Here is a 23,203-nt window from a genome sequence, read left to right on the forward strand (position 1 = left end):
AAGTGAAGGAAGGAAAGGGAAGGAAAAGGAAGGGGAAGAGAAAAAAGGGAAGAGAAGGGAGGAAGGATGAGACGGGAGGGGAAGGGAAGAGGAGGAAAGGAGGGGAATGAGAAGAGAAGGAAAGGGAAAGGAAAGGAAAGGAAGGAGGAAGGGAAAATGAAGGGGAGGAAAGGAAAGGAAAGGAAAGTGAAATTAAGAGAATGAGAAAAAAAAATCAAGTGAAGGAAGAAATTCCTTTTTGATGAGTTCCTTTCATGGCGACGCAGAGTGCCTCAGGGAACATAAATAGACACCACCTCGGGGGAGGGCGAGGTTCGCTTCCCTACCGGGAAGGAAGACGCCCCGAATAGGAGGAGGAAGAAGAGGAGGAGGAAGAGGAGGAGGAGGGTTTTTATTTTATCTATTTATTATTTATGATAAAAATATATTTTCAATTAACTTGATGGTGACATTTCCCTTTAAGGATTTCGTTCCGGACCTCGACAAGCGGCGTCGGCTTCGGCCGTAGCAAGCACCATCTGGTGGAAACTTCCCAAACCCCCAGATAAATTAAACAAATGAATAACAACAAAAATAAAAAATAAAAATCTTTGTGGGGGGGGGAATTGATATGATCTGTGGTTTACCAGCGATTCTATCCTTGCGTAGGAGATATCACAGCTCAGCAAGAAGAGAGACGAGGAGGAGAAGGAGGGGGAAGAGGAAAAGGAGGATGAGCAAGCGGAGGAAGAAGAGGAAGAAGAGGAGAAAGAGGAGGAGGAGGAAGTAAAGGAGAAGGAAGAAGAGAAGGGAGAACAGGAGGAAGAAGATGAAGAAGAAGAGGAGAAGGAAGAGGGGGAAGAAGATGAGAAGGGAGAATAGAAGATAACGAGTACGATGAAGAGGAGGAGGAGGAGGAAGAAGAGGTGAAGGAGGAAGAGGAGGAGGTGGAGGCGAAACTCTTGCGGACGAAAAGTTGTGAAAGGAAAAGCAAAGTTGTGAGTTGAAATGGAAAGCAAGAGATCAAAGAAAAGTTCGTAATTACACCACCTCCGCCTCCTCCTCCTCCTCCTCCTGCTCTGCTACCAACGCACAGATCGAGCGCGTGATTGGGCGAATGGAGGGCGAGGGCTGGAGGTGGAGCAGGAGGTGGTTGGAAGGTGCAGGAGGTGGTTGGAAGGTGGAGGAGGTGGGTGGAAGGTGGAGGAGGGTGAAAAGTGGAAGGGTGGATGGTGGGTAAAGAAGTATATGGGTAGTGGATGGAGGATGGAGGGGGTGGAGTGTGGAGGGGATGGAGGATGGAAACGGTGGTGGATGGAAGGGGTGGAGGGTGGAAGGGGTGGAGGATAGATAGGGAGCTACAGATTTTAATTTCCAATTGATGTTCTTGAGAAACAGCGTGGGTCTGTCATATTAACTTCAGCATTGTTAACGCCGTTTTGTCTTCTCTATTTTATTTTTAGCCAAGGGAAACAGACGATTTTATTCATCTAGCCTAAGTGGGCGGACCCCAGACTGAAGGGAAGCCTTCATCGACCGGGACCCTCCCCCCCCCCGCCCACTCACTCCGAAGAACGGACGGCAAATTCGCTAAAACAAATTCAGTAAAGTGGCCCATGTGAGAGGAATTAAGGATTTGTTTTATAAGTCATCATAATTATTATCTTCATTATTATTATCGTTATCATTATTATTTTCGTTATTATCATTGTTATTACTATAACTTTTAACGCAGATCAGTCTTTTTTTCGCGGATATTTTTTTCACGCGAACCTACTTTTTTCGCGGACCTTTTTTTACGCGAACCCAAGACATTATTTACACTGTCCCGCCTTTTTCACGAGGTTCTGTCGTTTTTTACGAGGTTCTGTCTTTTTTCACGCGGTTCCGTCTTTTTTTTTCGCGGATTTCCAGAGCGACAGCAGAGAAAAACGTATGAAGAACATAGTCCCTTAGTATATATTCCAGTTGCCGTGAGGCGATTTTTATTAAACTGAGGAAAGGGCTCCCCACTTATTTTATTCATCTGAGAGAGAGCCGCTCCTAAGTGAAAAGGAGAGAGAGAGAGAGAGAGAGAGAGAGAGAGATCTTTTTTAATGAGGACAAAGAGGACGAGGAGGAGAACTAAAGAGGCCCCAAGAGACCATTCTGCAGTACAAAGGGTAAGTCTGGCGAAAAAGGCCACGCCAGTCGCCTGGAGACAAAGAACCCTGCTGAGGAACACAAAAGAACACACGGGGGGGAAGAGAAAGAGAAACTCAGGAAGAGACAAGAAGACAATCCGGAAAGGACAATGGGTTGTCCTGGTCGAACCTCACAAAAACGACAATTTGTCTTCATTGTCTTCTTTGTCTTCGTTGTCTTGGGGTCTTCCCCCCCTCCACCACCCCCACCAAGGACAGAAGCGCTGGAGATTCGACGGTAAATAAAACCAGTGTGAAGGTGAGGCTATCAATGGATTCTGTTCTTCTGGTATGAAGACAGACGATTTTATTCATGAGTGGTTGTACCTGTTACAAGTTCTAGCTTCCCTCTCTCTCTCTCTCTCTCTCTCTCTCTTTCTCTCTCTCTTTCTCTCGTTGGTTTCCTTGTCCCAGTTTGGTTTTAGTGAAGAACTGTAATGGTCGAAAGGAAATAAAGATAATAAACAACTTAATAAACAAACAAATAAATACACGAATAAAAAGTAACCAAATAATTAAATAAGTGAATAAGAATGAATTTAAATTAAAGATAAAATAGAATAAGATTAACAATAGAAATCAATAGACTTCAATTTCCATCACCTCTTCCAAGGGATCGGAAGCACCCCCCCCGTACCCCTCAATCCCCTTGTGTGTGTGTGTGTGTGTGTGTGTGTGTGTGTGTGTGTGTGTGTGTGTGTGTGTGTGTGTGTGTGTGTGTGTGTGAGAGCGCTAAAGACTTCAGCATAATCACCCAGCTTCACTAAAGCCATCACACTTCACCGGAGCACTGTCATCGTTGATCACCAACAGTACACCATGAACAAGTGTGTGTGTGTGTGTGTGTGTGTGTGTGTGTGTGTGTGTGTGTGTGTGTGTGTGTGTGTGTGTGTGTGTGTGTGTGTGTGTGTGTGTGTGTGTGTGTGTGTGTGTGTGTGTGCGTGAGCACCAGAAAGACGACTAGGGCCTTCCTTCTCCCAGAAACTGACCAAGAAGAAGACCTGGAGATTCTTGGGGGAGTCTCAGACAGGAAATGAGGTCTTCATCCTCCGGTGGGGGAACGAAGGGGAGGAAGAGTTTTTCGATCCAAGAATTTCCTCTACAACTCCTCCCCTACTCCCCCCCAACTCCCCAGAGTCATCGACTGAACTCAAAAACCTGGTTGAGGAAGAACAAGGAGGACCAAAATGAGAAGAACGAGAAGACGAAGAAGGAAAAGAAGAAAATGTTTTTCTCGCTGGTTCACCTGAAGAAGAAAGAGAAAATGAGATTGAGTTACGAAAAGAAAAAAAGAAAATGAGGAAAAAGAAGACTGGGTATTGATGTTCTTTATCATCTCCCTCCTCCTCTTCTTCATTTCTCTTCCTCTCCTTTCATTTATTCCTCTCCTCCATCTTCCCCTCTTATCTTCCTTTTCTTCATCTTTTATTTTTATATCTTCCTCACCTTTCCTTTATTCCTACCATTCATCTTCCTCCTCCTCCTCCTCTTCCATCTTCCTCACCCTTCCCCTTCTTCTCTTCCTCACCTTCCTTTTCCTTCTTTTCTTCACCTTCTATTTTCCCTTTCCTTCACGCCCCTTCAACTTGCTCCTCTTCTTCCTCCTCTTCTTCATTTTCTCTTCTTCCATCTTCATCCACTACCCCCTCTTCCTTTTTTCCCTCACCTTCTATTTTTCCCTTCCATTCCTCCCCTTCTTCTTCCTCCTCCTCCTCTTCTTCCTCTTTTCCCTCCTCCTCCTTCTTCTCTTCTCTTCTTCCTTTTGCCAGGTGGTCTCCACGACTGATGATTTATGTGTTCTGCTCCATTGGATCTTGAAGTCACTCAAGAGCAAAGTACAGTAAGGTTCTTCTGCAGGAAAATATTTCATTTGTGCACCATCATCCACCCACCCACCCCAAAAATATATTAATAATAAAAAAGAAATTACAGGAACAGATCTTTCTCTCTCGCTCTCTCTCTCTCTCTCTCTCTCTTACACACACACACGCACCCAAAGTACACTTTTACGAATATTATATAAAGGAAATTATCTAACTATAGCAAAGACGATGATGATGATGATGATGATGATGATGATGATGAGACCATACGCCAGCCTTTGCCACATCACTCCTGCAAACTTCAAAGGACTCGTTTTGGTGTGTTTCATTCCCACGGCCAATAAGTAAATGATAAAAAATAGATAAATACTGTAAATAAACAAATAAAACACAAATAATAAACAAGCAAATAATTAATCATACAAACAGTTACACAAAGATAAGTGAAAATATATAATAGGAAAATATTAGAAAATAAAATATAAAATATAAAAAAACAAATAAAATCTAAATCTAGATATAAAAAATATAAATTTAGATATAAATATAAAATATAGATTATAAAAAATATAAAAGAGGATTATATACTTCAACATCACGTGACAGCTTTCGGAAGGCAAACAAACAAACAAAAACAAACAAACAAAAACTTCCAGACGTTCTGATGGAGCCCGGTTGCCCACCCTTTCTGTACGGCGAGTACAAGTGGAGCCCCGTGACACATAAACAAACACACAATAGAGCAGTGGCCAGGGGCGTGAATAAGCCAGGTCGACAAACAAGATAACTCGCCGTATAGAAAGGGTGGGCATTCCAATGACAAAGGTATCTCCCTTCTTCCCCCCCACCTCCTCCTCCTCCTTCCTTCTCTCTCTCCCTCTCCTCCTCCTCCTTTCTCCCCCCTCCTCCTCCCTTCTCTCTCCTACTCCCCTTCTTCCCCTCCCCTACCCCTCCGCCTCCCTTCTCTTCCCCCTCCCTCCTTTTCCCTTCCTCCTCCCTCCTTTTCCCTTCCTCCTCCCTTCTCTTCCCCTCCTCCTCCCTTTTTTCATCCTTTTTCCTATATCTCATTTTTTGTTTCTTCTCCCTCTTCTTCTCCTCTTCCTCAGACCCTCCTCCTCCTCCTCTCTCCTCCACCTCCCCCCGAGGGAATGCCCGTCCTGATTCCCCCCTGGGCTTCATGTGGGAGACGCTCGTTCTCTCTCTCTCTCTCTCTCTCTCTCTCTCTCTCTCTCTCTCTTTCTCATTCTCTTTTACATTTTTATCCTGAAACACGTTTTCCTCTACCTGTCCCCAACGACAGACAGGTCCACACACATACACACACACACACGCACGCACGCACGCACACACACACACACACACACACACACACACACTCCTAATACTTCTCTTTTTAATTTGGTCTTCCGTCTTATTCCACTATCACCACCACCACCACCACTATCCTTCCACCCTCCTCTTCCTCTCCTCCTCCTCCTCCTCCACCTCCAGTGACCCTTCTACCGCACTTGGCCGCCTTATCGCCGCCTCTTGCCCACATTCCCGAAGCTCCCCCCTCCCCCTTTCCCCCCCCAAGAGCTAACCCCCCTCCCTCCTCCTCCTCCATCTTAGTGGTCTTCCTGCCGCCCGCGCGAGCCGTGTTGGGGGGGGGGAGGGGGAGGGAGCATATTGTTCTTCGGGAGAACCGAATTGTTTCTTCGCTTCAGAATTCTCCCCAACTGCTCCTCCAAGAATTCTTCCATGTTTGTTGTCTTCTTCCTCCTACACCACATCCTACGCTCTTCTTCCTCCTCCTTCTTCTCCTCCTCCTCCTCCTCTTCCTCCTTCATGCCCAGTTAGCACCCTCCTCCCAGCTTTCTGACCATCTGGGACAATGACTATATTGCGTTCTTCTTCCACACATCTTTGCAGACTCCTTCTTCTTCTTCTTCTTCTTCTTCTTCTTCTTCTTCTTCTTCTTCTTCTTCTTCTTCTTCTTCTTCTTCTTCTTCTTCTTCTTCTTCTTCTTCTTCTTCTTCCTCCTCCTCCTCCTCCTGGTTCCTCAGTACCACACCGCCTCGTCTCTCCTCCTTCTCCTCCTCTGCCTCCATCCTCCACTGATTTTATCATCTGGATTCATTCGAAAACTTTCTCTTTTATCGGCCTGAGAAGTTCTTGCGTGTGTGTTGTGTGGTCACGGGAACGCGCGCGCGCGCGCACACACGTACACGTATACGCACGCACACGCACACACACACAGTGGTCTCAGATGTGTGAGTGGTCTCAGACCTACCCAGAGATCGGCTAATAAGGAGCTCTGAGCTCACTGCCGTAGGGTGGTGTCTGGCTGTCTCGACAGAGACTGCAGCAGATCCGAGGTGAATACACACACACACACACACACGCACAAAAACACAACCGCACACACGCTCGTACACGTGCACATATGTACATGTATACATAAAGGTATACATACACGTAAACAGAACTACATAACTAACAAGCTCCGTGCATACAAAGTAGGGATGCGTACAATGGTGGAAGAAAAGAGAGATGTTCAACGAGAACGAGACTGCAATGGAATTTGCTGTTCTGTGAATTTGACGGTTGTGGAAGGTCTGGATAAAAAAAAAAATCAATGTTAGGGAAGGTTCGCGCGATTCCAAGCACAAAGGGCAAAGGTGGCAGGCTTTGGTCGCAGCTAATCGCCTTCAGGCGTACGACCTCCCCCTTGATTTAAGCACAAGTTCAAAAGAAACACGCTGGTGTAGGCTTATCCATGTGGGCGGGGCCTACGCGCAGAGGTGTGAGGTTCCAGCATAATGACGTGCTTCTGGAGTTCTCTCTCTGTGTCTCTCATTTTAATTTTCTTATTACAACGATAGTTTCAAAAACACTTGCGAGAAAGAGTACATTTGTATTATCATAAGTTTTATCATTATTTATTCTCCCCAATATAGTTTCTTCCTATGTACTTTCCTTCCACCTGTGGTGCCTTACCCTTTGTCAGCACGGACCACGACATCACAGGAATCTCAAACCTAAATTTTCTGTGACGAGGTTCCAGTTTCCTGACGTTTCGACATAAAGAATTTTTGACAAAACGTTAAGAAGCTCAAAGTCTATAATATAAAGTTAAAAAAAAAATTAATATTTAGTATTTAGTCGTCAATAACCAGCGCTTCTATCCTTGGGATCACAGTAGTGAAGAAGTTTAAGACGGGAAGAAAAAACAAAGAAATTTAAAAGTGATCCGATTTTTTTTTTTTTTTAAGTAAAGATTATTCTCTATGAATGAATGCTACGTTATTCTGGTCCGTAGTGGCGCCACTAGAGTCTTAAATATTGACTGAATAAATCTTATGCAGTCAGAAAATACTCCTTACGAGGCAGCGCAGAACTGATCATAATCCTTTTGAGTGAAGAAGTCAAATTTCAAAAAATTTCGAGACAACAGAAGTCTTTGACCCTTCAAGATGGCTGGGTCACGATCGAGGAACTTCAAGACTTGAGACAAACCTCAACATTTTCGAAACGACGACGGCTTCTGGCCTCTCGAGAACAGCAGAGGAGGAGACGAGAACAGGTGGCGAGCAGGTAAGCGGAGGAAATGGTGCGAGAGTAGGTTGGATCGTGTGGAGTGAGTTTAGGCGTTTGAAGCATATGGAGGGAAAGGTAGTTTGTGGAGGAGGGAGGAGGCGTGTGGAGGAGGGAGGAGATGGAGGAGAGGTCTACGAGGATGAAGAAGGACAGCACGAAGGCGACGTCCTACGCCAAACCATTTTATTCATCTTTGATGACGTCATGGGTTATACACATTGGAGGCGCTATACAAGGCTAGACCCTCTCGGGGAACACTGATACTATTTTCTTTTCAGTCTTTATTCTATCTAGAATCGGATGACTCTGTGAACGACTTCTGCAAACACGGTGTTTCTCTTTCCTTCCACTGGGAGGCTCGGGAACTCGCTTCCTACCCTTCTCATACCTGGCAGCGACCTTGGACCTTTTTCGAAAAGGATGTGGGGGTGAGGGACCGGCCTGAAGATACCTCCTCTTCCTCCTCTTTCTTCTTCTTCTCCTCCACCTCCTCCTTCATCATCGCCCCTCCCTCCTCCCCCACCTCCTCTTTCTCCACTTCCTCCTCCTCCACCTTCTTCTCCTCTTCCTCCTCCTCCTCCTTCTTCTTCTCCTCCTCCTTTTTCTTCCTCCTTCTCATCCTCTTCCTCCTTCTTCTCCTCCTCCTCCTCCTTTTCCTCAACTTGGAGTTGAGGAGATCTTGGTTTATTGCTTTCATTCATGAGCGTCTCCTTGTGGGTAACTTACTACCACTGTTGATGCTGTTAATATTGTTGTTATTTTATCATTACTATAATCATTCTAATATTGCTATCGTTATTATTACCACTATAATGAATATCATCGTCCCTATTATTAATACTATCAATATTATTATCATTATGACTTCTTATTATCGTTCTTCTTTTTCTTCTTCTTCTTATAATTACTATCATTATTATCATTATCATTATATTATGATCTTATCAATTCTATCATCATTATTACTATTACTATTATCACTATCATTATCATTTGTAGTATGTAGAAAAGGAATCGAAGAAGGAAAGAGAAAAAAAAAAGATTGAGAAGGAGAGACAAAGGTCACAGAGTTTGGAGGACAGTGTGGGACGAGGAGGAGGAGGAGGATGGAGGGAGTGGACGGATGGAAGGGAGTGGGAGGGAGTGGGAGTGGGAGGGGAGCAAAAGGCGGGTGAAGATTCAAAACGAACCAGAACTGAGCTTCTTCCCCCCTTCCTCCCCTTCCCCCCCTCCCCCTTCCTGGTCGTCCTTATATCCCTTCATCCCTACACCCTTCATCCGTTCCCTTCTTTCCTGGGAAGTGAATTCTTCTTCCTCCCCTTCCCTCCCTCCCCCCCCCAACATTGTCCACTGCCCCTCCCCCTCCCGCCTTCTCTTCACCAATGACCTTCAACATCTCCCCCCCTCCTTCCATTCTCCCTCCCTCCCCCTACTCAGCCTCACAGGAACCGTCCAACGCTTTGGCCTGTTACTGTTATATATATATATATATATATATATATATTATATATAATACATATATATATATATATATATATGTATATATATATATATTATTCTTAACACATATATATATATTATATATAATACATATATAATATACATATACATATGTGTGTGTGTGTGTGTGCAGATTTATTACACACACACACACACACACACAATTTTTTCTTCCTATTCCATAACAATTTCCTTCTCTCCCCTTGTACTCTTCCCTCTTCTTTCCCCCTTTCTCCTCCTCCTCCCCCTGTGCTCTTCCCTCTTCTTCTCCCTTCCTCGTCCTCCCCCTGTACTCTTCCCTCTTCCCCCTCCTCCTCCTCCCATATATATATATATATATATACAATCCCTTCACATCCCCACCCATTCCACCCCCACTCCCCGCTTTACACTCCCCACCACTCCTGAACACTCCTCCCCCGCTAGCCTCCCCTCCCCCCTTGTCTAGGCCACACCTGGGGGGATTGGGGGGAGGGTAGAGTCCCTCTTCCCCCCTCCCCCCCAAGGGGGCGCCATCCACCAAGCCGACTTGAATCTGGACAGCCACCGCCTCGACGCCGCCACTGTACAGCCCCCCTACCCCCTCTCCCCCTCCTCCCCTCTCTTCCGCCACCAACTAGATGCTTCGCTTGTAACGTAATGACGCATAATCGTAGAAGCATCAAATTGAACTTAATACATTATCTAATACACTATTTAATACATTGAACACAACAGAAACACATAATTCATTGTTATTGTTTTGTTGGTGTAAGTCTACTCTAAAAATACTTGGGTTGCATGGGAGCTGTTGTATATAGACACGCATATAAAAATAACGAAATATACACACACACACACACACATATATATATATATATATATATATATATATATATATATATATATATATATATATATATATATACTGTATATGCGTCATTTTTATATTTTGTGGGTCAGTTTCATTTGTCCCCAAAGATGCGTCTCAAGTGCTGAAGGACCATTTCAGACCCTCATTCCTGAAACCAGCCCCAACTTCTGAAGTCTGAGGTCGATCCTATCAATTCCGATCGTCTCCAACAGCTCCTCCAAACTTCTCCTTAGCCTAGCACTCAGGGCAAAGGTAACAACGATCTCGCTTGCCGCTCAGCTCCCCCAGGCGTGAACCCCTCGCCTCGTTATCATGTCTGTCGCCAGGCAATTTTATTCAGCTGAAAAAGACCTAGTCATTCTCCCTTGATTTTCTTCCCTTCCTTCTTTCCTTTCCTTTCCTTCTTTTCGCCCTTCCTTCCCTCCTCCTTCCCTTTGCCTCTTCCTTCCTCCTTTCCTCCCTCCCTTCTTTCCTTTCCTTCCTCCCTTCTTCCTTTCCTTCTTTCCCATCCTCCCTCATTCCTTTACCTTTTTCCCCCTCATTTATTCCCTGTGTGTGTACGTGTGTGTGTGTGTGTATGTATGTGTGTACGTGCGCGCGTATATGTGTGTGTGTGTGTGTGTGTGTGTGTGTGTGTGTGTGTGTATGCGTGTGTGCGCGCGCGCGCGCGTATATGTGTGTGTGTATGTGTAAGTGTATGTGTGTACGTGTAAGTGTATGTGTGTATATGTGTGTATGTGTACATGTGTAGGTCCACGTGTCCTCCACATATTCCCGCCACGGGACTCGCCCAAGGCAAAAGGGGTTCAACACACCGGAGCCACCCCTACTCGCTGTCCGGCAAGGGAAGGTGCCCAGGAGTTGTATATAAGACAGGAGTAACGCTCGTGGGACCCCGTCTCCTGCACGATAAATGTCTGGAGGTAGTTTGTATGGGGGGGGGTTATGGAAGGGGGAGGGGAGAAAGGGAGGGGAGGATGAGATGGAAAGGGAAAGGTGAATGAGGGTAGGAAAGGGAAGGGAAGGGAGGGAAGGAAGAAAGGAATTTGGAGAAGGGAGGAGAGGGGAGCGTAGAAGGGAAGAGAGGAGAAGAGAGGGGAAGAGAGGAGAGGGGAGCGTAGAAGGGAAGAGAGGAGAAGAGAGGGGAAGAGGAGGAGAGGAAAGGGGAGGAGAGGGGAGCGTAGAAGGGAAGAGAGGAGAAGACAGGAGAAGGGAGGAGGGAGGAGAGAAGAGGGAAGAGGGAGGAGAGGGAAGATGGGGGAGAGGGGGAGGGGATGGAAAATAAGAATCTTAGATAAATGAGGAATAATAGGTGACTCTAAGGGTGAAAACTAGATGCCAAGCAATGGGGAGATGCACCTAACCGACGTGGGGACTCGTGGGCTGAGAGTGTGACCTCGTCCTCGACCCTCAACACGCGTTCGTCCTCGTCCTCCTCCTCCTCCTGGTCTTCTTCGTGCATCCGGGAGGTATTTTGTCGATAAACACACATGCACTTGTATATGTATAAATATGCACTTACATGGAAGTAGGGTATGTATACATACGCACATGTCCTCATCCTAGGCATATATATATATATATATATATATATATATATATATATATATATATATATATATATATATATATATAATATATATATATATTGTAAGCACGCATGTGCTTACAATAGGCATAAATGCACATATACATTACATGTATACACACACGCAAGCATGCACGCACATACACACACACACATACATACATACGGCTATTTTCTTTCACTCCCTCTGTCTTTTAACTCTTCATTTTCCCAATCTCTCTCTCTCTCTCTCTTTCTCTCTCACACTCTCGTTCTCCTATTCTCTCACTACCCTTCTCTATCTCTCTCCCCCATCTCCCCCTCTCTTCCTCCCTCCCACCCTGGACCTACGAGGAACCTCCCACTAGTCTGGAGAGGACCCTGGTTCGAGTCCCCGGCGACTATCCGCTGTTGGAATCTGGCGACTTGGCGCGGAGTACCTCAGGGTTCAGACAAATGCACCGGAATCAGTCCTCGCGTCTCTTTCATTAAGAGATGAATTATGACCCAGGGATTACAACTTGTCCACTGGGTTCCTCCCTCCACAACAGCCCTCCCTCACTCCATCACTCCCTCTCTTCTCCATTCCTTCTATTCTTCCCTCCCTCCCTTCCTTCGTCCCCATTTTGATGTCACTGTCCTCTGAAGAGGCTTCTTTTACTTCTCCCTTCTCGTTTCCCTCTCTTTACCTTCAGCTCTCTGTGTGTGTGTGTGTGTGTGTGTGTGTGTGTGTGTGTGTGTGTGTGTGTTATTCACCATGGTCTAAGGACCAGCCCCTCCCAGAGGACTCTCCAGGGACCGTTGCCTGTATCTGTGGGGCTGCGGGTGGTACTCGAGTTACCTTAATTCCTGGACTTCTTCCACTCCTTCCCCTCAAGGAGAGAAGCGCTGGTGAACTGACAGCGATGACATACAATTCTCTCTTCCCCTTCGTCGTTGCTGACAAGGAGACTTCAATGCTTTTAAGTTGTAATCCTTTACAGAATTAAAGAGGATTGTTACAGGTTGTGGTTGTGGTTGTGGTGGTAGTAGGTGTGGTAGATGTGGTAGATATGATGGTGGTAGTTGTGGTTGTGGTGACATTGGTGGTTATAATTGTGGTGGTTGTAGTTGAGGCATTTGTGGTAGTTGATGTTGTTGTAGTGTTAGTGATGATAGTCGTGGTGGTAATGGAGGTAGAGACGATCCAGCCCCATCGTTACAACTATCAAAGTCTAGACTGCCAACCCTCCCCTTCCACCCACCCTACCCCTCTTCCATCCACCCCGTGGGTTGATTGTTTCCTGCCCCGGGGTACAAAAGGTGAAGGACACAAGGACACTCAAGGACACAAGGACACACAAAAATAAATAAATAAAAATAAATAAAATAAAATAAAATAAAATAAAATAAAAAATAAATAAAATAAAATTTTGGCCCAGCGGAAGATGGAGCATTACGTGATGAGAATAGCCCTCAAAAAATGAATAAATAAAATAGAATAAAATAAAATAGAATAAAATAAAAATAAAAAATAAAATAAAACTATGGCCCAGCGGAAGATGGAGCATTAAGTGATGAGGCTAGCCCTCTCGACGCGTGGAAAAATTATGTTTTGCTTGGGTGAGCCGATTGCGCCGTGCACAGCGTGGCGTCGAGGGAATCAGCTCATCAATCAGTCAAACGCAAACAGCCCAATTAGCGCGCACGGCGGCTTTCAAGGACGGGAAGGAGGAGGAGGAGGAGGAGGAGGAGGAGGAGGAGGAGGAGGAGGAAGAGGAGGATACAAAAAGGGATAAGAAGGATGAGGATAAAGATAATCAAGAACAAGAAAAAAATTAAGAAAAGGAGGGTTAAGGAGGATGAGGATAACCAGGAGGAAGAGGAAGAAAAGAAGAATGAGGAGGAAGAGGGTAAAAAAGAGGATAAGACGAATGAGGATAAATATAACCAAGAGGAAAAATAATTAAAAGGAGGAGGAGAAAGAGGAGGAGGGTAATAAGAGAGGATACGAAGGATGAGGATACGGATAACCAGAAGGAAGAGGAAGACAAGAAGAATGAGGAGAATGAGGAGAAAGAGGAGGGTAAAAAATGAGGATAATCAAAAGATAAGAGAAAAATGAAGAAAAAATATTATGAAATAGCAGACATTAGACGCTGTTTAACATGGTTATGTTAGACCAGTTTAGGCTACTTTAGGCTAGGCCAGGTCAGGCTAGGTTAGGTTAGGGTAGGCTAGGTTGGACTAAGCTAAACTAGCTAGTATAGATTAAACTAGGTTAGATTAGGTTAGGTTATGTTAGCTCATTTTAAGTCAGGGTAAGCTAAAGTAGGCTAGAATAGGTTGAGGTAGGAAAGGCTAGACTAGGCTAGGCTAGATTAGACTAGGTTAGGTTAAATTAGGTTATATTAGATTAAGTTAGGGTTGGCTAAGGTAGGAAAGGATAGAATAGGCTTAGCTAGGTTAGACTAGGTTAAGTTAGGGTATGTTAAGGCAGGGTAGGCTAAGGCAGGCTAGAGTAGGGCAGGGTAGGCTGTACTAGGCTAGACTAGGTTAGGAAAGGCAAAGGCAGGCTATGGTAGGTTAGGGCTGGCTGGGCTACACTGGGCTGTACTAGGATAGTCTAGATGAGACTAGAATAGGTTAGGTTGGATTAAATTTGATTAGTTGGTGGCTTCATGGTTGAAAAGAATTCTATTCTCGCCTTGGCGATGCCCCGTGGCATCCGTCAACGCTCCTGGGCCGTTAGAGAGAGAGAGAGAGAGATGATAGGGTACAGAATATGAATGATAGAGAGTAACACCAAAATAATGGAGGAGAGAAAAAGAGGGAAAGATAGTAATTATGGAGATCAAAGTAATGAAGCTGAGGGGCCAACAAGGAGTTGCCCGCTTTGCCCCGCGCGTGTGACGTCACCACCGAACCTGCGCAGAAGTCGTTATCAGCCCCAGGAGCTGCGCAGAACATCATCATCATTACAGACGAAGCTGCGAAAGATGGGGTGATGGGGTGATTGGGGGAAAAGACGTATGATTGGGGCCTGAGTGGAATCTGGAATTGGCAGGAACTGGAAATGAAAATTTTTTAAATTTGTTTGGGCCGAAAGTAGGGTTGGTTTCTGTTAATGTTAAAATAAACATGGCAGCGTGCTTACACCAACATTAGAACATAAGAATGGAGGGAAGCTGCAAAAGACGATAAGGCCAACACTAGGCAGTTCCATGTCCCTTACCACCTGTCGTCCCTATCCATAAAGTTATCTTCTTTTAAAACCACCAATTATTTCAGCGCCCACTAACTACATGTTTACTAAGTCGATTTCATTCGTTAACCACTATGTTAGTGAACCCTTTCCACCCTGTTTCTTGAACCCAAATTCGCCAAATCTAAATCCATTACCACGTGTCCTGCCCTGTTGTCTTAATATGATGACCTTGCTCGCATCACTCTTGATCATTCGTATACGAAGGGAATTCGATCAACGAAATCGTGTATACTTATTAGGTATTGAGTGACAGATTCTTCATTGGTTTGTGAAGAGACTATATCGAGCCCATATATTCTTATTTCACTTTATTTGTGAATTTATCTATTCCTTTGTCACATTTTCTTAATCGTTAGTTTACTAGAGCTTGATATTGTGTCATACTTAAATGTACCTTGGTGTGTGTGTGTGTGTGTGTGTGTGTGTGTGTGTGTGTGTGTGTGTGTGTGTGTGTGTGTGTGTGATTCACCACCATGGTCTTGGATCACGTGTTGGACCCGTGATCGACAGTTATTACCCTCCCGGATCAGAGCTCAGAGCTCATATATGACCGATCTATGGATAATGCTGTGACCTTACACGCACACACACCCAACTCCCCGCCCACGAGTTGGAGTAATGACTCGCAGCGCAGCGATACTGAAATTATTTTAACCCTGGACGGGATTCGAACCTGGACCGCCGTGGTGGCGGCCGGGAAGTCTACCAACCGTGCTCGTGTCGTGTGTGTGTGTGTGTGTGTGTGTGTGTATTCACTTGGTCTTTGGATCACGTGTGGGACTCGTGATCGACAGCTATTTCCCTCCTGGAAGAGAGCTCAGAGCTCGTAGGTCCGATCTATGGGTAATGCTATGACCTTGCACACACACACACCCCCAACTCCCCGCCCACGAGAGTTGGAGTAACACCCCTCAGCGCTGCGATACTGATATTATTTCAGCCCCGGGCGAGGATCGAACCCGGACCTCCGTAGTGGCAGGCCAGAGCTCTAACCACAGCGCCATGTGTGTGCGTGTGTGTGCGTGTGTGTGTGTGTGTGTGTGTGTGTGTGTGTGTGTGTGTGTGTGTGTGTGTGTGTGTGTGTGTGTGTGTGTGTGTGTGTACCAACATCATAACAAAGCCACCACAAATAACAACAACAACAACAACAACCAATTCCCATTCGAATTACTCCCGTCAGTCATCGAAGTCATTCGCTATACGATTATATAACTTGACGCATGCGCAGTCGGGTAACCCCGCAAGCAATTCGAGCGTTAACGACTTTGTATCAAACTAGCGCCTTCCAGATTTGATTTGATTTTTTTTAACTCTGGTTGATTCCAGACTAATTCTAGTCATGTAATGGGGAAGTTCGGAGGTGAGAGAGGCATAAAGAGGGCTCTGCTGAATAAAATCGTAAATATATATATTTTTAGAAAAAGATACTTGAATATGTTAGGTACGATGGCGTACCATGCTGAAGAGTTCTCCAATGGTGCCTTTTTTCACAAGAATTCGGAGATGATATTTCTATCTTCTTTTAATAACTCAATTCCCCTCCCATCAACTCTTCTTCCTACTCCTCCTCCTCTTCTTCTTCTTCTTCTTCTTTTTCCTTCTCTTCTTCTTCCTCTTATCCTTATTCTTATTATCCTTCTTCTTCTTCTTCTTCCTCCTCTTACTATTCTAACTACTCTTCTTCCTCCTCTTCTTTCTCCTTCTCTCTTTCTTCCTCTTTCTCTTCCTATTCTTCTTCCTCCTCCCCCGCTTCGAATTCACGACCCTTCTCCTTTTGAGAAGACAAAGTAGATTTCTACTACGATCAATTCTCCAGCTACTTCAATTACGGCAGCGCCTTTCATCCACCTGGGGGGAGGGGGAAGGGGAGGGAGTGCTGTTATCAGTAATTGAGCGGAAATGGTATCAAGAAGCAGACACGAAATGAGCCCAAGAATGGAATGGTTGCGAAGGTGCCGGTAATGGGTGTTGTTGTTGTTGTTGTCGTTGTTGTTGCTTTGTTGTTGTTGTTGTTGTCGTCGTCGTCGTCGTCATTGTTGACGCCGTGGTTGTACCTAGAGTTGTACCTACAGTTGTAGTTTTGGGTACTATTGTAGTTGTAGTGGTAGTTCAAACGAAGTTAAATAGTTCTTACAAAGAAAGGAGAGAAGAAAACTAGTAAGAGGAAGAGAAGTGAGGAAGGAGGAGGAAGAGGAATAAGAAGATGAGTAGGAGGAAGAAGAGGAAGGAGATGAGGAGGAGGTAGAAATGGGGAGAAGATAAGGAGGAGGAGAAGGAAGAAATGGGGAGAAGATAAGGAGAAGGAAGAGGAAGGACAAGGTGATGAAGAGGGAAAATGAAAGAAGAGGGTGAAGAGAAAGAAGGGGAGGAGGAAGAATGGAGAAGATGATTAAGAGTAAGAAAAAGAGGAAGAGAAGGAAGAGGAAGAAAAGGAGGAAGAAGATGATTAAGAGGAAGATGATTAAGAGGAAGAAGAGGAAGAATGGGGAGAAGAGGAGGAAGAAGAAGATGAAGAATAAGAGGAAGGAGGAGAAGAGGAAGAAGAGAATGAAGAAGAGAGATAAGAGAAAGGAGGAAAAAAAGGAAGAAGAGGAAGAAGAGGAAGGAGGCGAAGAGGAAGAAGAGGCAGAATATGAAGAAGAGGGAGAAGAGGAGGAGGAGGAGGAGGAAGAAGAGGAGGAGTGGGTTATTCCGTGTGCCTGGAACTGCATCACTCCCAAGATTTCACTATGTCGACTTCGAAACTCCCACAGGTCCTCCTGCTCCCACTCCCGACTCCCACGGACCTCCTCCTTCTTCCCAATTTCCCTGAGACCTTTCTCAAACCTCTGACCTTGTGCTCCTCCTCGTACTTCGAGTGCGAGGTCTTTCTGTCGAAGTCGAAGGTCCCACGCTACCGCCAATGACCGTTAGAAACTGGAATGCATGGAAGACGACGACGACGACGAGGACGACGACGCAGAAAACGAAGAAAATGGAATAAAATGTACCCAATACTGTTTATATTTTTTCGGATAAACTTGAAGCTTTTTATTAGTTATTTATATAAATACCTCCTTTAATAACCTCGTTTATTTGTAAGTCATCGATGAAGAAAGGAAAGCTATTAAATAGTTTGTTGTTGTCGACGACCTGACGCAGTCAAATTCTAACTCAGTTGTCTGTTTCATAGATGTCGCTAGTATAAGACACCAGATCATACGATCAATATCTAATTAAATCAAACTAAATTAATGCTAAGTATTGCCTTAAACAAGACGAAAGAGGATAAAAAAATTATCAATATATAATGAATCACAAACACTTTAATGACCGGTGTAAAATTTTAACGCATTTTCAAATAACTGTTTTACACTGACGATAGTTACCAACACAGCGGATCATAACAGCTTCTACAAGTATCTTCTCATAATTCAAGCTACTTGAAGTCTAAATTTTTTGGTCCCACAAATCAGATTTCTTTATTCAGGAGTTTTGAGTATCGCCATACTTGTCAAGTGAAAGATCTACCTTGTAACTTGTACCATATGGACGAAAATAGTGCCATCACTGTGTGCGTGTATGTGTGTGTGGGTATGTGTAAGTGTCTGTGTATGTCTGTGTGTGTGTGTGTGTGTATGCATTTACCTAGTTGTATTCACTTAGTTGTATTTTACGGGAAGAGAGCTATGCCCGTAGTGTTCCGCTTTTGTATCTTTCAGCATCTAGTTTGATCTTAAATCCTTGTAAAGCTTTTGCACTCACTGTTTCTTCATTCAGTTTGTTCCAGGCATCTACCACTCTGTGTGGGAAGCTATTCTTTTTCATATCTCTACTGTAACTATCCTTTTCAAGTTTCTTTTCGTTTCCTCTGGTTTTTCTTCTATCCCACTTTAATAAATAATCTCTATCAAGGACTTCAAACCCTTTCATAATTATGTGTGTGTGCGTGCGTGCGTGCATGCGTGTGTGTGTGTGTGTGTGTGTGTCTGTGTGTATGTGTGTGTGTGTGCGTGCGCGTCTATGTGTGCGCGCGTGCGTGTACGGGGGAGAGCTGACACTGAACTATATAAAGAGAATAAACACACATTTTGCATCAAGTGAGGAATGAGGGTGTGTGGGAGGAGGAGGAGGAGGAGGAGGAGGAGGAGGAGGAGGGCGAGGAGGAGGAGGGGGAGGGGGAGGAGGAGGAGGGTAGCATGACTTCGTTCCCTGGCCAGTTTTTGTCGTTGAGAAGAGAGGAACCCCTTGCAGAGGGCGTCCCCGAAGTCGTCCACGCGGGATTTGGTCCGGTTCCTTATCTGGAACGACAGGGCGTGCGCAGGACTCGAATCTCTCTCTCTCTCTCTCTCTCTCTCTCTCTCTATATATATATATATATATATATATATATATATATATGTATATATATATATATATACATATATTTATATATATGCTAACAAGAACATGGGTACGTGTGTTCACTTATGCAAAGTAGACCACTTGGAAAAAAGAAACTAAAGAGGCAGAGTGCTTTCGTGTATTACATCTTCAGCGCTCTGGTTCGTTTGTTTCTTTTTTCCAAATGGCTTACTTTGCATATATATATTATACACACACACACACACACACACACACACACACACACATATATATATATATATATATATATACAAATATATATATATATGTGTATAAATATATATATATATATATACATATATATGTACATATATATATACATATGAATATATATATATATATACACACAAATATATGTTCATATGTATACATATAAATATATATATATATATATACATATGTATATATATATATATACATATATATACATATACATATATATATACATATATATATATATTACAATGACAGAACACAAGCCAATGGAAACCCAAACAACCAGGGTACCGAGTACCAGCCCACGGGGCTGCGCCCTTTCTTACAAACGCCCCCCCACCCCCCACACTTTGGTTGAAGATCTCACGACGTGAGAGGTACTCGAAAGCCCGTGAGACCTGAAAACCATCACGGTGCTCAAAGACGCCCCATTTACTATTTAATTCAAACTGCCGTCGGGTGATTTTATTTGCTGGGGGGAAGGGGAGAGCCCCCTCACACCCCTCTATGGCCTTTATGTACTTTCTTCTGGTTATTCCCCCCCGGGGGGAGGGGGGTTATCTGTAGCCGAGGAGACTTCTTAGTCTCGTTCGGGAAGAAGAACATTTCTTCAAGAGGACCCCTAGGGGGCACCCCTAAGGGGGGAAGAGGGGGGAGGGGAGGCAATTTAGGGCAGGGAGGTCAATTTTAAGCCATCTCCCTACCAGGCCAGGGTCCAACGACTGGAGTGGAATAAGGAGGGAGGGAGTGAGAGAGACCGAGAGGACGGGAGGACGGGAGGGTGAGAGGGAGGGAGTGAGGGAGGCTGAGAGGAAGGGGGGGAGGGATGAAGGAAGGGAGGGAGGAAGGCTGAGAGGGAGGGAGAGAGGGACGAATGGAAGAAGGGAGGGAGAGAGGGACGAAGAGAGGGAGGGAAGGAAGAAGGGAGGTAGAGAGGGAAGGAAGTAGGGAAGTAGGGAGGGAGGGAGGGAGGGAGGGAGGGAGGGAGGGAGGGAGGGAGGGACGGAGGAAGGGAAGGAAGGAAGGAAGGAAGAAGGGAGGTACAGAGGGAGGGAGAGAGGTAGGGAGGTAAGGAAGAAGGGAGGGAGGGAGGAGGAGAAGAGAGAGGGAGGGAGGGAGGGGGAGAGGGAGGAAGAGAGAGAGGGAGGGAGGGAGGGAGGGAGAGAGGGAAGGAAAAAGGGAGATAGGGAAGGAGGGAGGGAGGGAGAGAGAGAGAAGGAGGAAGAGAGACAGAGAGAAGGAGGGAGAGAGAGAGAGAGAGAGAGAGAGAGAGAGAGAGAGAGAGAGAGAGAGAGAGAGAGAGAGAGAGAGAGAGAGAGAGAGGGAGAGAGAGAGAGAGAGAGAGGGAGAGAGGTGGGAGGGAGAGAGAAGGGAGGGAGGGAGAAAAGGGAGGGAGGGAGAGAAGGGAGGGAGGGAGAGAAGGGAGGGAGTTGGTGAGGCAGCCTGTAAAACGGCTTATGTCGATACATTGCAGGGCCACGAGGATGAGGATGAGGAGGAGGATGAGGAGGATGAGGAAGAGGAGGAAGAGGAGGGGGGGAGGAGGAGGAGAAGGGAGTGGGAAATTGATGCTAGGAAGAAGAGGGAAGAGGATAAGAAGCAGGAGGTTGAAGACGAGGTGGAGGCCGAAAAATAGAAGGTAGAATAGGAGGAGGAGGAGGAGGAGAAGGAGGAGGAGGAATGGGAGAAAAAGGAATAGGAGGGATGGAGGAGGAGTAGGAAGAGAAACGATAGTAGTAGAGACAATAAGATGATAAATGGGATAAAAAAGGAGGAGGAGGTGGAGTACAAGAAGAATTAGGACAAGAAATAGTGGTAGTAGTAGGAGGAGGAATAGGAGTACGAATAGGAGTAGAGAGGTAGAAGGAAGAGTAGAAAGAGGAAGAAGAGAAATAAGAAAAAAGAGGAGGAAAAGGAGGAGGAAGAGGAGGGGGAGGGGGGAGGAGGGGGAGGGGGAGGAGGAGGAGGGGGAGGAGAAGGAGGGGGGAGGAGGGGGAGGGGGAGGAGGAGGGGGGAGGAGGAGGGGGAGGAGGAAGAGGAAGAGGAGGGGGGAGGAGGAGGGGAAAGAGGAGGAGGGGGGAGGAGGAGGAGGAGGAGAAGGAGGGAGGTGTTGTAAGAGCAACTTTCCCCCTCCTCCCCCCCCTCCCTCCTCGGGGTGACTAGCCACGTCCCTTGAGCAATTAGACGTCATTTACATGTGCTCCCATTTCCCCCCACCCCCTCCTGGGTACGACGGGGCAACACGACGACAACAACCACATTACCCGCCACTTTATTCTTCATACAACAAAGAAAAAATAATAAATAAACAAATGAAATGAAATATTAAATACACGAAATGAATTAAGCAAAAATAAATAATTTTCATTTTTTTTATTCATTATTATTATTATTATTATTATTATTCATTTATTTATTTTTGATGATTCCACCTTTACACACACACAACCAGTACCAACTATCACCACCACCATCATCATTATCACCTCCAACATCATCATCACCATCATCACCAACATCACCAGCACCAACTATCACCACATTGTCCTCCACCAAAAAAAGAAAAAAAAGAAAAAAAAAAGCCTTGACCGTAACTGGTTTTACCACATCACACTATATTTATTTGTGTGTGTGTGTGTGTGTGTGTGTGTGTGTGTGTGTGTGTGTGTGTATGTCTTCATATCTGTACATGTATACGCCTATACATATATCTTTATTTTTTGCATATATTTGTATATGTACATGTATTTTTATTTTTGCCTATATATATATATATATATATATATATATATATATATATATATATATATATATATATATATATATATATATGCATATATCTTATATACGTACATAAATATATGTTACTTAAATACCGGTATGTATATAATCATGTGTATCTTACGTATTCATATAATCATGTGTATCTTACGTATTCATATAATCATATGTATGTATATGTATCTTACACGTGTATATAATTATACACATTACATGTGCGCGTCTGTTGCTAAATGTCAATTAATTCTCTCACCGGAAACGACTCAAAACGACTCATTTTTCTTTCTTTTTTCCTTCGTGGTCAACTCAAGTCGATGCTGGACGACCAAGTCGACGGTCCAGCATCGTGTCTCGCCTGAAGAGAGAAACGTGGGGAGTGAACGTCGATGCATAAGAAACGTTCATTACGATCCTTCCGGAAGTCTCATTCTTTCGTTCTTCTGCATGAACACACACACACACACACACACACACACACACACACACACACGCACTCTCTCTCTCTCTCTCTCTCTCTCTCTCTATATATATATATATATATATATATATATATTGTGTGTGTGTGTGTGTATGTGTGTGTGTGTGTGTGTGTATGTGTGTGTGTGTGTGTGTGTGTGTGTGTGTGTGTGTGTGTGTGTGTGTCTTCTGTACCAAAGTATACTGTGTGAACTTGCATGTGCGTGCGCGCGCGCTCGCGTGTGTGTGTGTGTGCGTGCGTGTTTGTATAATAAAGCCATCTCTATACGAATATTCGTGTGTGCAGTCTTACTCTTCAGCAGAATTATACATTGGTGTACATACACACTCATGTGTACACATGAGTGTACATACACAAGAAGACGTACACACCGTTCTACGAGCGGTGACAGATCAAAGCATTGCTCAAATCAACCTTTGTTCACAAATATCACAAAAGAACGAACCATAGGCTGTATCGTTCCTAAAGAGGATAGGCCGGCGATCCTGCGTAGAGTAAAAAAAAAAAAATAATAATAATAATAATAATTGAGTGTTCACACTCATGCGCAGATGCACTAACTCCCCCAGGTCCTCCCCTCCCCCCGCCCCCTCTCCCAGGTCCCCCCCCCGGCC

The 23,203-nt window shown here is 44.8% G+C and overlaps 1 protein-coding gene across 1 annotated transcript in view; it reads right to left on the reverse strand.

Moving 5' to 3' along the window:
• The window catches only part of LOC143034466 (uncharacterized), a 126,055-nt gene that overhangs the window by 80,263 nt on the left and 22,589 nt on the right, over positions 1-23,203 (reverse strand). The gene's annotated exons all lie outside the window — the stretch shown is intronic.

Source organism: Oratosquilla oratoria, chromosome 17 (assembly GCF_046742065.1).
Source record: "Oratosquilla oratoria isolate Oo_2021 chromosome 17, ASM4674206v1, whole genome shotgun sequence".
In the NCBI taxonomy this organism is placed as follows: domain Eukaryota; kingdom Metazoa; phylum Arthropoda; class Malacostraca; order Stomatopoda; family Squillidae; genus Oratosquilla; species Oratosquilla oratoria.